The sequence below is a fragment of the Taeniopygia guttata genome, chromosome W (assembly GCF_048771995.1).
Source record: "Taeniopygia guttata chromosome W, bTaeGut7.mat, whole genome shotgun sequence".
In the NCBI taxonomy this organism is placed as follows: domain Eukaryota; kingdom Metazoa; phylum Chordata; class Aves; order Passeriformes; family Estrildidae; genus Taeniopygia; species Taeniopygia guttata.
Window position 1 is genome coordinate 6,414,724 of NC_133064.1, and position 17,720 is coordinate 6,432,443.

The 17,720-nt window shown below is 53.4% G+C and overlaps 2 non-coding genes across 2 annotated transcripts; both read right to left on the minus strand.

The window, feature by feature from the left end:
- Positions 1 to 3,907: 3,907 nt before the first annotated feature.
- On the minus strand, positions 3,908 to 3,980 carry TRNAK-CUU (transfer RNA lysine (anticodon CUU)). The gene has a single exon. It is a non-coding gene; the product is annotated as a tRNA-Lys (tRNA).
- A 7,172-nt stretch (positions 3,981 to 11,152) lies between these two features.
- TRNAK-CUU (transfer RNA lysine (anticodon CUU)) lies at positions 11,153 to 11,225 on the minus strand. Its single transcript has one exon. It is a non-coding gene; the product is annotated as a tRNA-Lys (tRNA).
- Positions 11,226 to 17,720: the final 6,495 nt, after the last annotated feature.

A 17,720-nucleotide genomic window follows, 5' to 3' on the forward strand; every position in this document is an offset into this window, starting at 1 on the left:
TGAGGAGCGTCCTACCCAAAAGTTAAATTGGCTCTCTGATGTTCCAATCTGGGTAGAGCAGTGGCCGCTCAATAAACAAAAATTAAAAGCGCTCCAAGAACTCGTGGCAGAACAACTTGCCAAGGGACATATCCAAGAAACAACATCTCCTTGGAATTCCCCCGTCTTTGTCCTGAAAAAACCAGGCAAAGACGAATGGCGGTTGCTCCACGACCTTCGTGCCATCAACAATGTGATCGAAAATATGGGTCCACTCCAACCAGGGATGCCGTCCCCCACAATGTTACCCAAAGATTGGGAATTGGCTGTGATTGACATCAAAAATTGCTTCTTTCATATCCCACTCCACCCAGACGATGCACCACGTTTTGCCTTCTCGGTTCCCTCCCTTAACCGAGAAGCCCCAATGGAACGGTACCATTGGCGAGTATTGCCACAGGGCCTCAAATGCTCGCCCACCATCTGCCAGCGGTACGTAGCTTCATTGCTGACCCCAGTCCGTACAGCCACCGAGGGCGTGATCATCCAGCATTATATGGATGATATCCTGATTTGTGCTCCCAATGACGATCTCCTTACACACGCGCTTGACCTGACAACCGATGCGTTGGTTGCTGCAGGGTTCGAGCTGCGAGAAGATAAGATTCAAAAGATGCCACCCTGGAAGTACCTGGGCTTGGAAATTACCAAGCGGACTATTACTCCGCAAAAATTGGCCATCAAAACTAAAATTCGGACCCTAGCAGACGTCCAGCAGCTGTGCGGTTCTTTGAACTGGGTGAGGCCATGGCTAGGCATTACAAACAGAGACCTAGCCCCTCTTTTCGATTTATTGAAAGGGGGGGAGGAGCCGAGTTCTCCCAGGGAACTGACCCCAGAGGCCCAAGCAGCTTTGATTAGGGTCCAGGAGACAATGTCTGCCAGACAGGCCCACCGGTATGATCCGGACCTGCCTTTTAAATTCATCATATTGGGCAGGCTGCCACACCTCCATGGTGTGATATTTCAATGGACAGACACCCCAAGGAAGGGCAAGGACCAAGACCGAAGGGACCCACTCTCCATCATAGAATGGGTCTTCCTAAGTCACCATCGGTCCAAGAGAATGACAAGGCCACAGGAGTTAGTAGCGGAACTGATCCGCAAAGCAAGAGCTCGGATCAGAGAGTTAGCTGGATGTGACTTTGAATGCATTCACATTCCCATCAAATTGGAATCAGGCCAATTCACCAAGGCCATGCTAGAACATCTGTTACAGGAAAATGAATCCCTGCAGTTCTCTCTAGACAGCTACACAGGCAAAATTTCAGTTTTGAGACCAGCCCACAAAATTTTTGAATCAGAAATTCAATTCGCATTGTCCATCAAACAAATTCAGAGCAAAAAGCCACTCAAGGCCTTGACAGTTTTTACAGACGCGTCCGGGAGTTCCCACAAGTCTGTAATAACTTGGAAAGACCCCCAGACGCAGCAGTGGGAGACAGACATTGTGGAGGTGGAAGGCTCCCCTCAAATAGCTGAGTTGGCTGCCGTTGTCAGGGCCTTTGAGCGATTCTCTGAACCTTTTAATTTGGTAACTGATTCAGCATATGTAGCTGGTGTAGTGTCTAGAGCGCAGGATGCTGTCCTGCAGGGTGTGTCCAACGAAGCCCTGCACAAGTTGCTCTCGAAACTGATTAAGCTAGTCTCCCACCGAGAGCAACCCTTTTATGTGATGCATATCAGGTCACATACCAACTTGCCAGGGTTTTTGGCAGAGGGTAATCGGCGTGCCGATTCTCTCGCTGCCGCCCCGGCTCAGGTAGCTCCGCTCCTAGATAAGTTCCAGCAGGCTAAGATCAGCCACCAGTTTTACCACCAGAATGCGCACGGGCTGGTCCGGCAGTTCCACCTCACTCGGGACCAAGCCAGAGCCATTGTGGCCACCTGCCCGTCCTGTAAGTCGCTCCCCCTACCATCGGTGAGCTCAGGGGCAAACCCTAGGGGTCTGAAGTCCTGCGAGGTATGGCAGATGGACGTTACTCACATCCATTCCTTTGGGAGGATGAAGTACGTCCATGTCTCCGTGGACACTTTCTCTGGGGCAGTCTTTGCTTCTGCCCACGCAGGGGAGAAGGCCAAAGACATTGAAAAGCATCTGATACAGGCCTTCGCTATGCTGGGCGTCCCTAAATTGATAAAAACAGATAATGCCCCCGGGTACACATCCAAGGGATTTGTCAGCTTCCTGCAGCAATGGGGAATAGAGCACAAAACTGGCATCGCATATTCCCCGACAGGTCAAGCAGTGGTGGAACGGACTCATCAGAGTCTCAAACGCATGCTGAAACAGCAAACACCAACTATGAAGGTGGAGTCCCCCCAAGTACGGCTCGCGCGTGCCCTCTTTACACTTAATTTCCTAAATTGTTCTTTTGAAAATCTCAACCCACCAGTCACCAGGCACTTTAACAACCACGAGCTGAGCAAGGTTAGGGAAAAACCACCAGTGATCATCAAAAATCCAGAGACTTGGCAGCCGGAAGGGCCCCATGAGTTAGTTACCTGGGGACGGGGATACGCTTGCGTGTCCACGCCCTCAGGACTGAGATGGGTCCCGTCCAAATTTGTCCGGCCATATGTCCCCAAACACCAGACTGATAAGAAAAAGGATCCTCAGGTGAAGCATGCAGCCCTCCGCAGACGGAGAAAGTCTCCCCCCATCCTTTTTGACTCGGCACCTTCTCTTTCAGAGCCTTCCCTTTCACCATACAGTTCCCTGGACTCACCTTTCCCTTTTGATTTAAACCTCCCCTCCCCAGAATGCTGAATTATGTTGCTGTTAACATTCATTGTACTTATTATGAGTTTTAGTAATGTTTAAAGGTTTAAAGGTCATCAATTCCACCGCGCACATCGACCACGCAGTCTTCACCGCCCCATCAGAGCTGACATCTGCTCAACACAGACAGCCAGAGAAGAACCGAGCAGACATTAGGTTCAACGATGGGAAAAAGGACTGTAAAACCTCCCATTTAAGTTATTTTCCGTTCTTTTCTTTTGAAAAACAGAAGAGGGAGTTGTGGAATTGTGTTATTATATGTTCTATTATGTATAAGGTCATTCCATGTATCCCCTCGCACTCTGTAAGTGACCTTCCGGGCTCTCCCATTTCCCCCCGCGGTCTGCCTTCCCGAGGAAGTGCTTAGTCACTCTGTTTACGTCTCTCAGACCATCTGTCAGCCACGCGGCAGGGTCGAAAGGCGACCGGGCACCCTTCCATCTGTCCATTTTCCATTGGACCCCTGCACCCCACTATCCCCAAGTCCCCCCGTGGCGTTATCTCATTGGCCGCCCCGGGTTTCCCCTCTCGAGTATTTATAGAACGGGTTGGGGACGCCCCGGTGCTTTTTCTCCCGCCTGGCCCCTGTTCGCTGCTGCTGCCCTGCCCGCCGCCTCTTCTCCCGCTGGATCCCTGCGTGCCGTTGCGGCTCTCTCTCTCGCCCGGCCCCTGACTGCTGCAGCCGAACCGCCGCCGCTGCCGCGGTCGGCGCGGCTCCCGCACGTGCCGGCTGCAGCGCCGCGGCTCTGCACACAGCCTCTCTTGGATCGCGGCCAGCCTCGGAGCGCGCCGCCCCGCCCCCGAATCGGCCAGGCGGCACGGACAAACTCGAACTTAGCACGCAGCAGCTTCTCGGTTTTTTCCTCCCCAACCAAGCCATAATAAACCGAGATATCGCCCGCGGGGGAAAAAGTGTCTCTCCTTTTATTCGCCTCGTGACTTGCCTCGCTCCCAGACCCACGCAGCACCGGCAGATACCCGCGAGGGTTCGCCGGAAAACACGGAAGTTGCCAGCGCTCCCCCCCCTCCTCACAGAGCTAGCTGGGACGAAAAGGGGGACAAGAGAGAGCGCTAAGGCAGTTGTGGCGCCCAACGTTGGGCTCGAACCCACGACCCTGAGATTAAGAGTCTCATGCTCTACCGACTGAGCTAGCCGGGCCCCGAAAAGCTCGTTGATTTACCTCGTGGACGTTACAACACCCTCGCAAGTCGCGGTTCCGTTTTAAGGAGCCAGGGCTTCCAGAGGGGTGGGGCCGGCACCTTTGGCTAGCACCGCCGAAGCTCGGCCCCCCCACGGCGAAAACTTCGCAGCTGGACTTTTCGTTTCGCCTTCGGACGTCGCCGGACCCGTGGTGAGTTACCGGGGTCCCCCTGGGCTGGGTACGCCTTGCTCCCGTTGGGGTGAGTTTCTCTTTCCCCCACAAGAGGGCGTAAGAGCCCACATTTTGTCTCCCGCTTCAGGGAGTTTGTAAGGGAGGGCTTCCCAGTCTCCGACAGGCGTCTTTTTTTTCTTTTGATATTTTACCAGCCGCGAGGGTTGTGACACGCCTTAACATCGACATAATGGGTGCAAAAATGTCTGTGTCACAGGAGAGAATTTATGTTCAAACCCTAGGAATTTTAGTGGGGGGAGGGAAGAAATGTAAAAAATCAGACGTGAAGCGTTTTGCACGGTGGCTTCTGCAGTCTTTCCAGGACCTGTCGCAGGAAAATTTGTACCAAGTCCAATTCTGGGACCGAGTGGAAAAAGAAATTGCCCAAAAGGAGGATCAGTCCCTCTCAATTTTTATCCACCTCGCAATTCAATTGAAAAATATTGTTAGAGATAACTGCAAAGGGAAGCCAGAGCCACCGCAGGGCGAACGCTGCCTCCCAAGCCCCCCAAATCCCCCAAAAACCCTCTCCTATCCCTCTCTCCCTAGCCCGGGGATTCTCAGACAGGCATCCCGGCAAAACCAGCCGCAGGCAGATTCTGGCCTCTCTGTTAACCCCCAGGCTCCATTGCAGGACGATGCTGGCATCGCCCTGCACCCTTCCCCTCCCCAAACCTCCTCTCGTTGCAAAGTTGTGAGTTTTAAAACCCCAGATCCTTCCCCGGACCTTTTCCAAAATGACCCCCTTCCCTGCCCCAGGGCACAAGATGGAGGAGACCGCATGGCATCCCCCTCCCCCTCCCTGCATTCTTTGTCTCCTAACGACCCCCTTTGCCCTCCAGCCAACCCCTCCCACTCCCGAGACTTCTCCACCCACCCCTCCCCTCCACCCCCTTCTGGCACCTCCCCTAATGAATCATTCATCAGTCCTCCCTCCGACCCCGCCCCTGCGGGTGAGATAACACCAGCCACACCCCCTAGCCCTGGTCCTGCCTCCGCCCTCGGTTCCCACGACCCGCCCTCTGGTTCCCACGCCTCGGTTCCCGAGGGAGGGGGGGGGGGCGGAGGAGGAGGGAGGGGGGGAGGGGGGAAGCCGCGACCTGCCACAACCCCTGCTTGCCTTTTCTGCCGCACCAGTCACCTACACCCCGCGGCAGAGGGGCAGACCCTTGGCACAGTGGACCCCCATCCCACAGGCTGTAATTAGAAATGTTTGCAAAGCCCAAAAAGACTTTGGTCGGGAAAGTGAATACTTTCGGGGACTTTAAAAAGTCACACTTTCCTCCAACGAGTACGTCCCTGCTGACATGCGCGCTCTGTTTTTGTGCTTGCTTACTCAAGCTGAGTTTTTGGTATGGGAATCCGCATGGAGGCGGGAGGTACGGGATGCATTACCGCAACTTTGGGCAAAAGCCGAGACCTCCTCTGACACCGATGGAGGCATGTTAACCATTGACCACCTGTGCGGGATAGGGGATTGGGACGTGGCAACAACACAGGCTGAAAAGATTCCAAGGGGGGCATTGGCAGCAACTGCCAATGCGGCAGAAAAAGCATTTCTTAAGTTAAAACCCCGTGGTCCTGTTGTTAACTGTTTTTCTATTAAGCAGGAGACACAGGAATCTTTCGTTAGTTTCGTAGACAGGTTGTACAGGGCAGCTGAATCGCAGGTGCCAGAGGACGGATTGAGGCAGGGCATGGTGAAGCAGATCGCCCTGCAGAACGCCAATGAGGCCTGCCGACAGGCGATGCTGAGCCTGCCCCTCGACCCAGAGCCAACGCTCCAGGACATGCTGGACGTGTGCGCTCGAAGGGTCACCCTGCCTTCAAAAGACCCTCCGGGGACACCCCAAACGCCATCACGGAGAGTCTCCTTTGCCGAAGCCCACACGCCATCCGCGGCCCCAGCTCCTGCACGCCGCTTCACTGGGCCACCGCCCAAAGGCTACCATCCAGGACGGCCCTGCAACCTGTGCAATAAGAAAGGACACTTGGCATCTCACTGCCCTCTCAAAGAGGACTTCTTGCGTTTTAAAAACCAGCAGCAAGGGCAAGGTGCCTCCAACTCAGGGGGACATTCAAAAAACTGATTTCCCAGCGCAGTCCCTCCCTGCGTGAGGACACAAATTTGGTGGGAAACATAACATCAGGGGGCAGGAGGGACAACACATTAGCATACCCACCTGAGGACAATAACTATAATACCAAACACGACATTTCTGGAGTGCACAATAGGGGAACAAGAGCTGGTGAACCAGCCTGCGTGGGAGGAGTTGGGAATTTCATCTCACAGGCATGGCTTGGTCGGGACCCCGACCATCCCAGGCCCATCCTTAACACCCAGTCCAACTTCTCTCCATACAGGTTGGCCCTAACCGAACCCCTACTGCTCAGGGACAGCAATTGGCACTTTGTCACAGTGGACACACAAGACCCAGGGACCTGGAGAAAACTCCACAGTAAGTACATCGTCCTTGGGGACACAAAATACACGCCACTCGACATCACTATCGCACCCAATTTGACACCTGCAAACCCTAAACATCTGGTGCTGTGGCTGCACTGTGCTCACCCGCCAGTCTACCTTCCCAAAGGGCAAATCATCGCCCAAGCCATACCTGTATCTGGGGCCCCTGTCTACCCAGAAGACCTGTGGAGGAAATCCGCGAAGCAGATCTACGAGGTGTGTCAGGTCCAGGTGATTGGGAAGGATAGACCCAAAATTGAGTGTTACATGTGGAACGGCGGTGAGCACAAGTGGCTTAACGGCCTCTTGGACACAGGGGCAGACGTCACAGTCATTCCCTCACGGGATTGGCTGTCACCTTGGGAGTTGCAGGACGTGGCTGGACACATTCAAGGTGTCGGAGGGGCACAATTGGCAAAACAGTCAAAAAACATCATCAAATTTGAGGGGCCAAACAGACAGACAGCTTACCTGCGTCCGTTTGTTCTGGATTACACGGAGCCCCTGTGGGGAAGGGACCTGATGGCCCAGTGGGGGGTCTCATTGACCATTCCTACCCCCCAGGTTTTTCGGGCAGCGGTCACTGAGGAGCGTCCTACCCAAAAGTTAAATTGGCTCTCTGATGTTCCAATCTGGGTAGAGCAGTGGCCGCTCAATAAACAAAAATTAAAAGCGCTCCAAGAACTCGTGGCAGAACAACTTGCCAAGGGACATATCCAAGAAACAACATCTCCTTGGAATTCCCCCGTCTTTGTCCTGAAAAAACCAGGCAAAGACGAATGGCGGTTGCTCCACGACCTTCGTGCCATCAACAATGTGATCGAAAATATGGGTCCACTCCAACCAGGGATGCCGTCCCCCACAATGTTACCCAAAGATTGGGAATTGGCTGTGATTGACATCAAAAATTGCTTCTTTCATATCCCACTCCACCCAGACGATGCACCACGTTTTGCCTTCTCGGTTCCCTCCCTTAACCGAGAAGCCCCAATGGAACGGTACCATTGGCGAGTATTGCCACAGGGCCTCAAATGCTCGCCCACCATCTGCCAGCGGTACGTAGCTTCATTGCTGACCCCAGTCCGTACAGCCACCGAGGGCGTGATCATCCAGCATTATATGGATGATATCCTGATTTGTGCTCCCAATGACGATCTCCTTACACACGCGCTTGACCTGACAACCGATGCGTTGGTTGCTGCAGGGTTCGAGCTGCGAGAAGATAAGATTCAAAAGATGCCACCCTGGAAGTACCTGGGCTTGGAAATTACCAAGCGGACTATTACTCCGCAAAAATTGGCCATCAAAACTAAAATTCGGACCCTAGCAGACGTCCAGCAGCTGTGCGGTTCTTTGAACTGGGTGAGGCCATGGCTAGGCATTACAAACAGAGACCTAGCCCCTCTTTTCGATTTATTGAAAGGGGGGGAGGAGCCGAGTTCTCCCAGGGAACTGACCCCAGAGGCCCAAGCAGCTTTGATTAGGGTCCAGGAGACAATGTCTGCCAGACAGGCCCACCGGTATGATCCGGACCTGCCTTTTAAATTCATCATATTGGGCAGGCTGCCACACCTCCATGGTGTGATATTTCAATGGACAGACACCCCAAGGAAGGGCAAGGACCAAGACCGAAGGGACCCACTCTCCATCATAGAATGGGTCTTCCTAAGTCACCATCGGTCCAAGAGAATGACAAGGCCACAGGAGTTAGTAGCGGAACTGATCCGCAAAGCAAGAGCTCGGATCAGAGAGTTAGCTGGATGTGACTTTGAATGCATTCACATTCCCATCAAATTGGAATCAGGCCAATTCACCAAGGCCATGCTAGAACATCTGTTACAGGAAAATGAATCCCTGCAGTTCTCTCTAGACAGCTACACAGGCAAAATTTCAGTTTTGAGACCAGCCCACAAAATTTTTGAATCAGAAATTCAATTCGCATTGTCCATCAAACAAATTCAGAGCAAAAAGCCACTCAAGGCCTTGACAGTTTTTACAGACGCGTCCGGGAGTTCCCACAAGTCTGTAATAACTTGGAAAGACCCCCAGACGCAGCAGTGGGAGACAGACATTGTGGAGGTGGAAGGCTCCCCTCAAATAGCTGAGTTGGCTGCCGTTGTCAGGGCCTTTGAGCGATTCTCTGAACCTTTTAATTTGGTAACTGATTCAGCATATGTAGCTGGTGTAGTGTCTAGAGCGCAGGATGCTGTCCTGCAGGGTGTGTCCAACGAAGCCCTGCACAAGTTGCTCTCGAAACTGATTAAGCTAGTCTCCCACCGAGAGCAACCCTTTTATGTGATGCATATCAGGTCACATACCAACTTGCCAGGGTTTTTGGCAGAGGGTAATCGGCGTGCCGATTCTCTCGCTGCCGCCCCGGCTCAGGTAGCTCCGCTCCTAGATAAGTTCCAGCAGGCTAAGATCAGCCACCAGTTTTACCACCAGAATGCGCACGGGCTGGTCCGGCAGTTCCACCTCACTCGGGACCAAGCCAGAGCCATTGTGGCCACCTGCCCGTCCTGTAAGTCGCTCCCCCTACCATCGGTGAGCTCAGGGGCAAACCCTAGGGGTCTGAAGTCCTGCGAGGTATGGCAGATGGACGTTACTCACATCCATTCCTTTGGGAGGATGAAGTACGTCCATGTCTCCGTGGACACTTTCTCTGGGGCAGTCTTTGCTTCTGCCCACGCAGGGGAGAAGGCCAAAGACATTGAAAAGCATCTGATACAGGCCTTCGCTATGCTGGGCGTCCCTAAATTGATAAAAACAGATAATGCCCCCGGGTACACATCCAAGGGATTTGTCAGCTTCCTGCAGCAATGGGGAATAGAGCACAAAACTGGCATCGCATATTCCCCGACAGGTCAAGCAGTGGTGGAACGGACTCATCAGAGTCTCAAACGCATGCTGAAACAGCAAACACCAACTATGAAGGTGGAGTCCCCCCAAGTACGGCTCGCGCGTGCCCTCTTTACACTTAATTTCCTAAATTGTTCTTTTGAAAATCTCAACCCACCAGTCACCAGGCACTTTAACAACCACGAGCTGAGCAAGGTTAGGGAAAAACCACCAGTGATCATCAAAAATCCAGAGACTTGGCAGCCGGAAGGGCCCCATGAGTTAGTTACCTGGGGACGGGGATACGCTTGCGTGTCCACGCCCTCAGGACTGAGATGGGTCCCGTCCAAATTTGTCCGGCCATATGTCCCCAAACACCAGACTGATAAGAAAAAGGATCCTCAGGTGAAGCATGCAGCCCTCCGCAGACGGAGAAAGTCTCCCCCCATCCTTTTTGACTCGGCACCTTCTCTTTCAGAGCCTTCCCTTTCACCATACAGTTCCCTGGACTCACCTTTCCCTTTTGATTTAAACCTCCCCTCCCCAGAATGCTGAATTATGTTGCTGTTAACATTCATTGTACTTATTATGAGTTTTAGTAATGTTTAAAGGTTTAAAGGTCATCAATTCCACCGCGCACATCGACCACGCAGTCTTCACCGCCCCATCAGAGCTGACATCTGCTCAACACAGACAGCCAGAGAAGAACCGAGCAGACATTAGGTTCAACGATGGGAAAAAGGACTGTAAAACCTCCCATTTAAGTTATTTTCCGTTCTTTTCTTTTGAAAAACAGAAGAGGGAGTTGTGGAATTGTGTTATTATATGTTCTATTATGTATAAGGTCATTCCATGTATCCCCTCGCACTCTGTAAGTGACCTTCCGGGCTCTCCCATTTCCCCCCGCGGTCTGCCTTCCCGAGGAAGTGCTTAGTCACTCTGTTTACGTCTCTCAGACCATCTGTCAGCCACGCGGCAGGGTCGAAAGGCGACCGGGCACCCTTCCATCTGTCCATTTTCCATTGGACCCCTGCACCCCACTATCCCCAAGTCCCCCCGTGGCGTTATCTCATTGGCCGCCCCGGGTTTCCCCTCTCGAGTATTTATAGAACGGGTTGGGGACGCCCCGGTGCTTTTTCTCCCGCCTGGCCCCTGTTCGCTGCTGCTGCCCTGCCCGCCGCCTCTTCTCCCGCTGGATCCCTGCGTGCCGTTGCGGCTCTCTCTCTCGCCCGGCCCCTGACTGCTGCAGCCGAACCGCCGCCGCTGCCGCGGTCGGCGCGGCTCCCGCATGTGCCGGCTGCAGCGCCGCGGCTCTGCACACAGCCTCTCTTGGATCGCGGCCAGCCTCGGAGCGCGCCGCCCCGCCCCCGAATCGGCCAGGCGGCACGGACAAACTCGAACTTAGCACGCAGCAGCTTCTCGGTTTTTTCCTCCCCAACCAAGCCATAATAAACCGAGATATCGCCCGCGGGGGAAAAAGTGTCTCTCCTTTTATTCGCCTCGTGACTTGCCTCGCTCCCAGACCCACGCAGCACCGGCAGATACCCGCGAGGGTTCGCCGGAAAACACGGAAGTTGCCAGCGCTCCCCCCCCTCCTCACAGAGCTAGCTGGGACGAAAAGGGGGACAAGAGAGAGCGCTAAGGCAGTTGTGGCGCCCAACGTTGGGCTCGAACCCACGACCCTGAGATTAAGAGTCTCATGCTCTACCGACTGAGCTAGCCGGGCCCCGAAAAGCTCGTTGATTTACCTCGTGGACGTTACAACACCCTCGCAAGTCGCGGTTCCGTTTTAAGGAGCCAGGGCTTCCAGAGGGGTGGGGCCGGCACCTTTGGCTAGCACCGCCGAAGCTCGGCCCCCCCACGGCGAAAACTTCGCAGCTGGACTTTTCGTTTCGCCTTCGGACGTCGCCGGACCCGTGGTGAGTTACCGGGGTCCCCCTGGGCTGGGTACGCCTTGCTCCCGTTGGGGTGAGTTTCTCTTTCCCCCACAAGAGGGCGTAAGAGCCCACATTTTGTCTCCCGCTTCAGGGAGTTTGTAAGGGAGGGCTTCCCAGTCTCCGACAGGCGTCTTTTTTTTCTTTTGATATTTTACCAGCCGCGAGGGTTGTGACACGCCTTAACATCGACATAATGGGTGCAAAAATGTCTGTGTCACAGGAGAGAATTTATGTTCAAACCCTAGGAATTTTAGTGGGGGGAGGGAAGAAATGTAAAAAATCAGACGTGAAGCGTTTTGCACGGTGGCTTCTGCAGTCTTTCCAGGACCTGTCGCAGGAAAATTTGTACCAAGTCCAATTCTGGGACCGAGTGGAAAAAGAAATTGCCCAAAAGGAGGATCAGTCCCTCTCAATTTTTATCCACCTCGCAATTCAATTGAAAAATATTGTTAGAGATAACTGCAAAGGGAAGCCAGAGCCACCGCAGGGCGAACGCTGCCTCCCAAGCCCCCCAAATCCCCCAAAAACCCTCTCCTATCCCTCTCTCCCTAGCCCGGGGATTCTCAGACAGGCATCCCGGCAAAACCAGCCGCAGGCAGATTCTGGCCTCTCTGTTAACCCCCAGGCTCCATTGCAGGACGATGCTGGCATCGCCCTGCACCCTTCCCCTCCCCAAACCTCCTCTCGTTGCAAAGTTGTGAGTTTTAAAACCCCAGATCCTTCCCCGGACCTTTTCCAAAATGACCCCCTTCCCTGCCCCAGGGCACAAGATGGAGGAGACCGCATGGCATCCCCCTCCCCCTCCCTGCATTCTTTGTCTCCTAACGACCCCCTTCGCCCTCCAGCCAACCCCTCCCACTCCCGAGACTTCTCCACCCACCCCTCCCCTCCACCCCCTTCTGGCACCTCCCCTAATGAATCATTCATCAGTCCTCCCTCCGACCCCGCCCCTGCGGGTGAGATAACACCAGCCACACCCCCTAGCCCTGGTCCTGCCTCCGCCCTCGGTTCCCACGACCCGCCCTCTGGTTCCCACGCCTCGGTTCCCGAGGGAGGGGGGGGGGGCGGAGGAGGAGGGAGGGGGGGAGGGGGGAAGCCGCGACCTGCCACAACCCCTGCTTGCCTTTTCTGCCGCACCAGTCACCTACACCCCGCGGCAGAGGGGCAGACCCTTGGCACAGTGGACCCCCATCCCACAGGCTGTAATTAGAAATGTTTGCAAAGCCCAAAAAGACTTTGGTCGGGAAAGTGAATACTTTCGGGGACTTTAAAAAGTCACACTTTCCTCCAACGAGTACGTCCCTGCTGACATGCGCGCTCTGTTTTTGTGCTTGCTTACTCAAGCTGAGTTTTTGGTATGGGAATCCGCATGGAGGCGGGAGGTACGGGATGCATTACCGCAACTTTGGGCAAAAGCCGAGACCTCCTCTGACACCGATGGAGGCATGTTAACCATTGACCACCTGTGCGGGATAGGGGATTGGGACGTGGCAACAACACAGGCTGAAAAGATTCCAAGGGGGGCATTGGCAGCAACTGCCAATGCGGCAGAAAAAGCATTTCTTAAGTTAAAACCCCGTGGTCCTGTTGTTAACTGTTTTTCTATTAAGCAGGAGACACAGGAATCTTTCGTTAGTTTCGTAGACAGGTTGTACAGGGCAGCTGAATCGCAGGTGCCAGAGGACGGATTGAGGCAGGGCATGGTGAAGCAGATCGCCCTGCAGAACGCCAATGAGGCCTGCCGACAGGCGATGCTGAGCCTGCCCCTCGACCCAGAGCCAACGCTCCAGGACATGCTGGACGTGTGCGCTCGAAGGGTCACCCTGCCTTCAAAAGACCCTCCGGGGACACCCCAAACGCCATCACGGAGAGTCTCCTTTGCCGAAGCCCACACGCCATCCGCGGCCCCAGCTCCTGCACGCCGCTTCACTGGGCCACCGCCCAAAGGCTACCATCCAGGACGGCCCTGCAACCTGTGCAATAAGAAAGGACACTTGGCATCTCACTGCCCTCTCAAAGAGGACTTCTTGCGTTTTAAAAACCAGCAGCAAGGGCAAGGTGCCTCCAACTCAGGGGGACATTCAAAAAACTGATTTCCCAGCGCAGTCCCTCCCTGCGTGAGGACACAAATTTGGTGGGAAACATAACATCAGGGGGCAGGAGGGACAACACATTAGCATACCCACCTGAGGACAATAACTATAATACCAAACACGACATTTCTGGAGTGCACAATAGGGGAACAAGAGCTGGTGAACCAGCCTGCGTGGGAGGAGTTGGGAATTTCATCTCACAGGCATGGCTTGGTCGGGACCCCGACCATCCCAGGCCCATCCTTAACACCCAGTCCAACTTCTCTCCATACAGGTTGGCCCTAACCGAACCCCTACTGCTCAGGGACAGCAATTGGCACTTTGTCACAGTGGACACACAAGACCCAGGGACCTGGAGAAAACTCCACAGTAAGTACATCGTCCTTGGGGACACAAAATACACGCCACTCGACATCACTATCGCACCCAATTTGACACCTGCAAACCCTAAACATCTGGTGCTGTGGCTGCACTGTGCTCACCCGCCAGTCTACCTTCCCAAAGGGCAAATCATCGCCCAAGCCATACCTGTATCTGGGGCCCCTGTCTACCCAGAAGACCTGTGGAGGAAATCCGCGAAGCAGATCTACGAGGTGTGTCAGGTCCAGGTGATTGGGAAGGATAGACCCAAAATTGAGTGTTACATGTGGAACGGCGGTGAGCACAAGTGGCTTAACGGCCTCTTGGACACAGGGGCAGACGTCACAGTCATTCCCTCACGGGATTGGCTGTCACCTTGGGAGTTGCAGGACGTGGCTGGACACATTCAAGGTGTCGGAGGGGCACAATTGGCAAAACAGTCAAAAAACATCATCAAATTTGAGGGGCCAAACAGACAGACAGCTTACCTGCGTCCGTTTGTTCTGGATTACACGGAGCCCCTGTGGGGAAGGGACCTGATGGCCCAGTGGGGGGTCTCATTGACCATTCCTACCCCCCAGGTTTTTCGGGCAGCGGTCACTGAGGAGCGTCCTACCCAAAAGTTAAATTGGCTCTCTGATGTTCCAATCTGGGTAGAGCAGTGGCCGCTCAATAAACAAAAATTAAAAGCGCTCCAAGAACTCGTGGCAGAACAACTTGCCAAGGGACATATCCAAGAAACAACATCTCCTTGGAATTCCCCCGTCTTTGTCCTGAAAAAACCAGGCAAAGACGAATGGCGGTTGCTCCACGACCTTCGTGCCATCAACAATGTGATCGAAAATATGGGTCCACTCCAACCAGGGATGCCGTCCCCCACAATGTTACCCAAAGATTGGGAATTGGCTGTGATTGACATCAAAAATTGCTTCTTTCATATCCCACTCCACCCAGACGATGCACCACGTTTTGCCTTCTCGGTTCCCTCCCTTAACCGAGAAGCCCCAATGGAACGGTACCATTGGCGAGTATTGCCACAGGGCCTCAAATGCTCGCCCACCATCTGCCAGCGGTACGTAGCTTCATTGCTGACCCCAGTCCGTACAGCCACCGAGGGCGTGATCATCCAGCATTATATGGATGATATCCTGATTTGTGCTCCCAATGACGATCTCCTTACACACGCGCTTGACCTGACAACCGATGCGTTGGTTGCTGCAGGGTTCGAGCTGCGAGAAGATAAGATTCAAAAGATGCCACCCTGGAAGTACCTGGGCTTGGAAATTACCAAGCGGACTATTACTCCGCAAAAATTGGCCATCAAAACTAAAATTCGGACCCTAGCAGACGTCCAGCAGCTGTGCGGTTCTTTGAACTGGGTGAGGCCATGGCTAGGCATTACAAACAGAGACCTAGCCCCTCTTTTCGATTTATTGAAAGGGGGGGAGGAGCCGAGTTCTCCCAGGGAACTGACCCCAGAGGCCCAAGCAGCTTTGATTAGGGTCCAGGAGACAATGTCTGCCAGACAGGCCCACCGGTATGATCCGGACCTGCCTTTTAAATTCATCATATTGGGCAGGCTGCCACACCTCCATGGTGTGATATTTCAATGGACAGACACCCCAAGGAAGGGCAAGGACCAAGACCGAAGGGACCCACTCTCCATCATAGAATGGGTCTTCCTAAGTCACCATCGGTCCAAGAGAATGACAAGGCCACAGGAGTTAGTAGCGGAACTGATCCGCAAAGCAAGAGCTCGGATCAGAGAGTTAGCTGGATGTGACTTTGAATGCATTCACATTCCCATCAAATTGGAATCAGGCCAATTCACCAAGGCCATGCTAGAACATCTGTTACAGGAAAATGAATCCCTGCAGTTCTCTCTAGACAGCTACACAGGCAAAATTTCAGTTTTGAGACCAGCCCACAAAATTTTTGAATCAGAAATTCAATTCGCATTGTCCATCAAACAAATTCAGAGCAAAAAGCCACTCAAGGCCTTGACAGTTTTTACAGACGCGTCCGGGAGTTCCCACAAGTCTGTAATAACTTGGAAAGACCCCCAGACGCAGCAGTGGGAGACAGACATTGTGGAGGTGGAAGGCTCCCCTCAAATAGCTGAGTTGGCTGCCGTTGTCAGGGCCTTTGAGCGATTCTCTGAACCTTTTAATTTGGTAACTGATTCAGCATATGTAGCTGGTGTAGTGTCTAGAGCGCAGGATGCTGTCCTGCAGGGTGTGTCCAACGAAGCCCTGCACAAGTTGCTCTCGAAACTGATTAAGCTAGTCTCCCACCGAGAGCAACCCTTTTATGTGATGCATATCAGGTCACATACCAACTTGCCAGGGTTTTTGGCAGAGGGTAATCGGCGTGCCGATTCTCTCGCTGCCGCCCCGGCTCAGGTAGCTCCGCTCCTAGATAAGTTCCAGCAGGCTAAGATCAGCCACCAGTTTTACCACCAGAATGCGCACGGGCTGGTCCGGCAGTTCCACCTCACTCGGGACCAAGCCAGAGCCATTGTGGCCACCTGCCCGTCCTGTAAGTCGCTCCCCCTACCATCGGTGAGCTCAGGGGCAAACCCTAGGGGTCTGAAGTCCTGCGAGGTATGGCAGATGGACATTACTCACATCCATTCCTTTGGGAGGATGAAGTACGTCCATGTCTCCGTGGACACTTTCTCTGGGGCAGTCTTTGCTTCTGCCCACGCAGGGGAGAAGGCCAAAGACATTGAAAAGCATCTGATACAGGCCTTCGCTATGCTGGGCGTCACTAAATTGATAAAAACAGATAATGCCCCCGGGTACACATCCAAGGGATTTGTCAGCTTCCTGCAGCAATGGGGAATAGAGCACAAAACTGGCATCGCATATTCCCCGACAGGTCAAGCAGTGGTGGAACGGACTCATCAGAGTCTCAAACGCATGCTGAAACAGCAAACACCAACTATGAAGGTGGAGTCCCCCCAAGTACGGCTCGCGCGTGCCCTCTTTACACTTAATTTCCTAAATTGTTCTTTTGAAAATCTCAACCCACCAGTCACCAGGCACTTTAACAACCACGAGCTGAGCAAGGTTAGGGAAAAACCACCAGTGATCATCAAAAATCCAGAGACTTGGCAGCCGGAAGGGCCCCATGAGTTAGTTACCTGGGGACGGGGATACGCTTGCGTGTCCACGCCCTCAGGACTGAGATGGGTCCCGTCCAAATTTGTCCGGCCATATGTCCCCAAACACCAGACTGATAAGAAAAAGGATCCTCAGGTGAAGCATGCAGCCCTCCGCAGACGGAGAAAGTCTCCCCCCATCCTTTTTGACTCGGCACCTTCTCTTTCAGAGCCTTCCCTTTCACCATACAGTTCCCTGGACTCACCTTTCCCTTTTGATTTAAACCTCCCCTCCCCAGAATGCTGAATTATGTTGCTGTTAACATTCATTGTACTTATTATGAGTTTTAGTAATGTTTAAAGGTTTAAAGGTCATCAATTCCACCGCGCACATCGACCACGCAGTCTTCACCGCCCCATCAGAGCTGACATCTGCTCAACACAGACAGCCAGAGAAGAACCGAGCAGACATTAGGTTCAACGATGGGAAAAAGGACTGTAAAACCTCCCATTTAAGTTATTTTCCGTTCTTTTCTTTTGAAAAACAGAAGAGGGAGTTGTGGAATTGTGTTATTATATGTTCTATTATGTATAAGGTCATTCCATGTATCCCCTCGCACTCTGTAAGTGACCTTCCGGGCTCTCCCATTTCCCCCCGCGGTCTGCCTTCCCGAGGAAGTGCTTAGTCACTCTGTTTACGTCTCTCAGACCATCTGTCAGCCACGCGG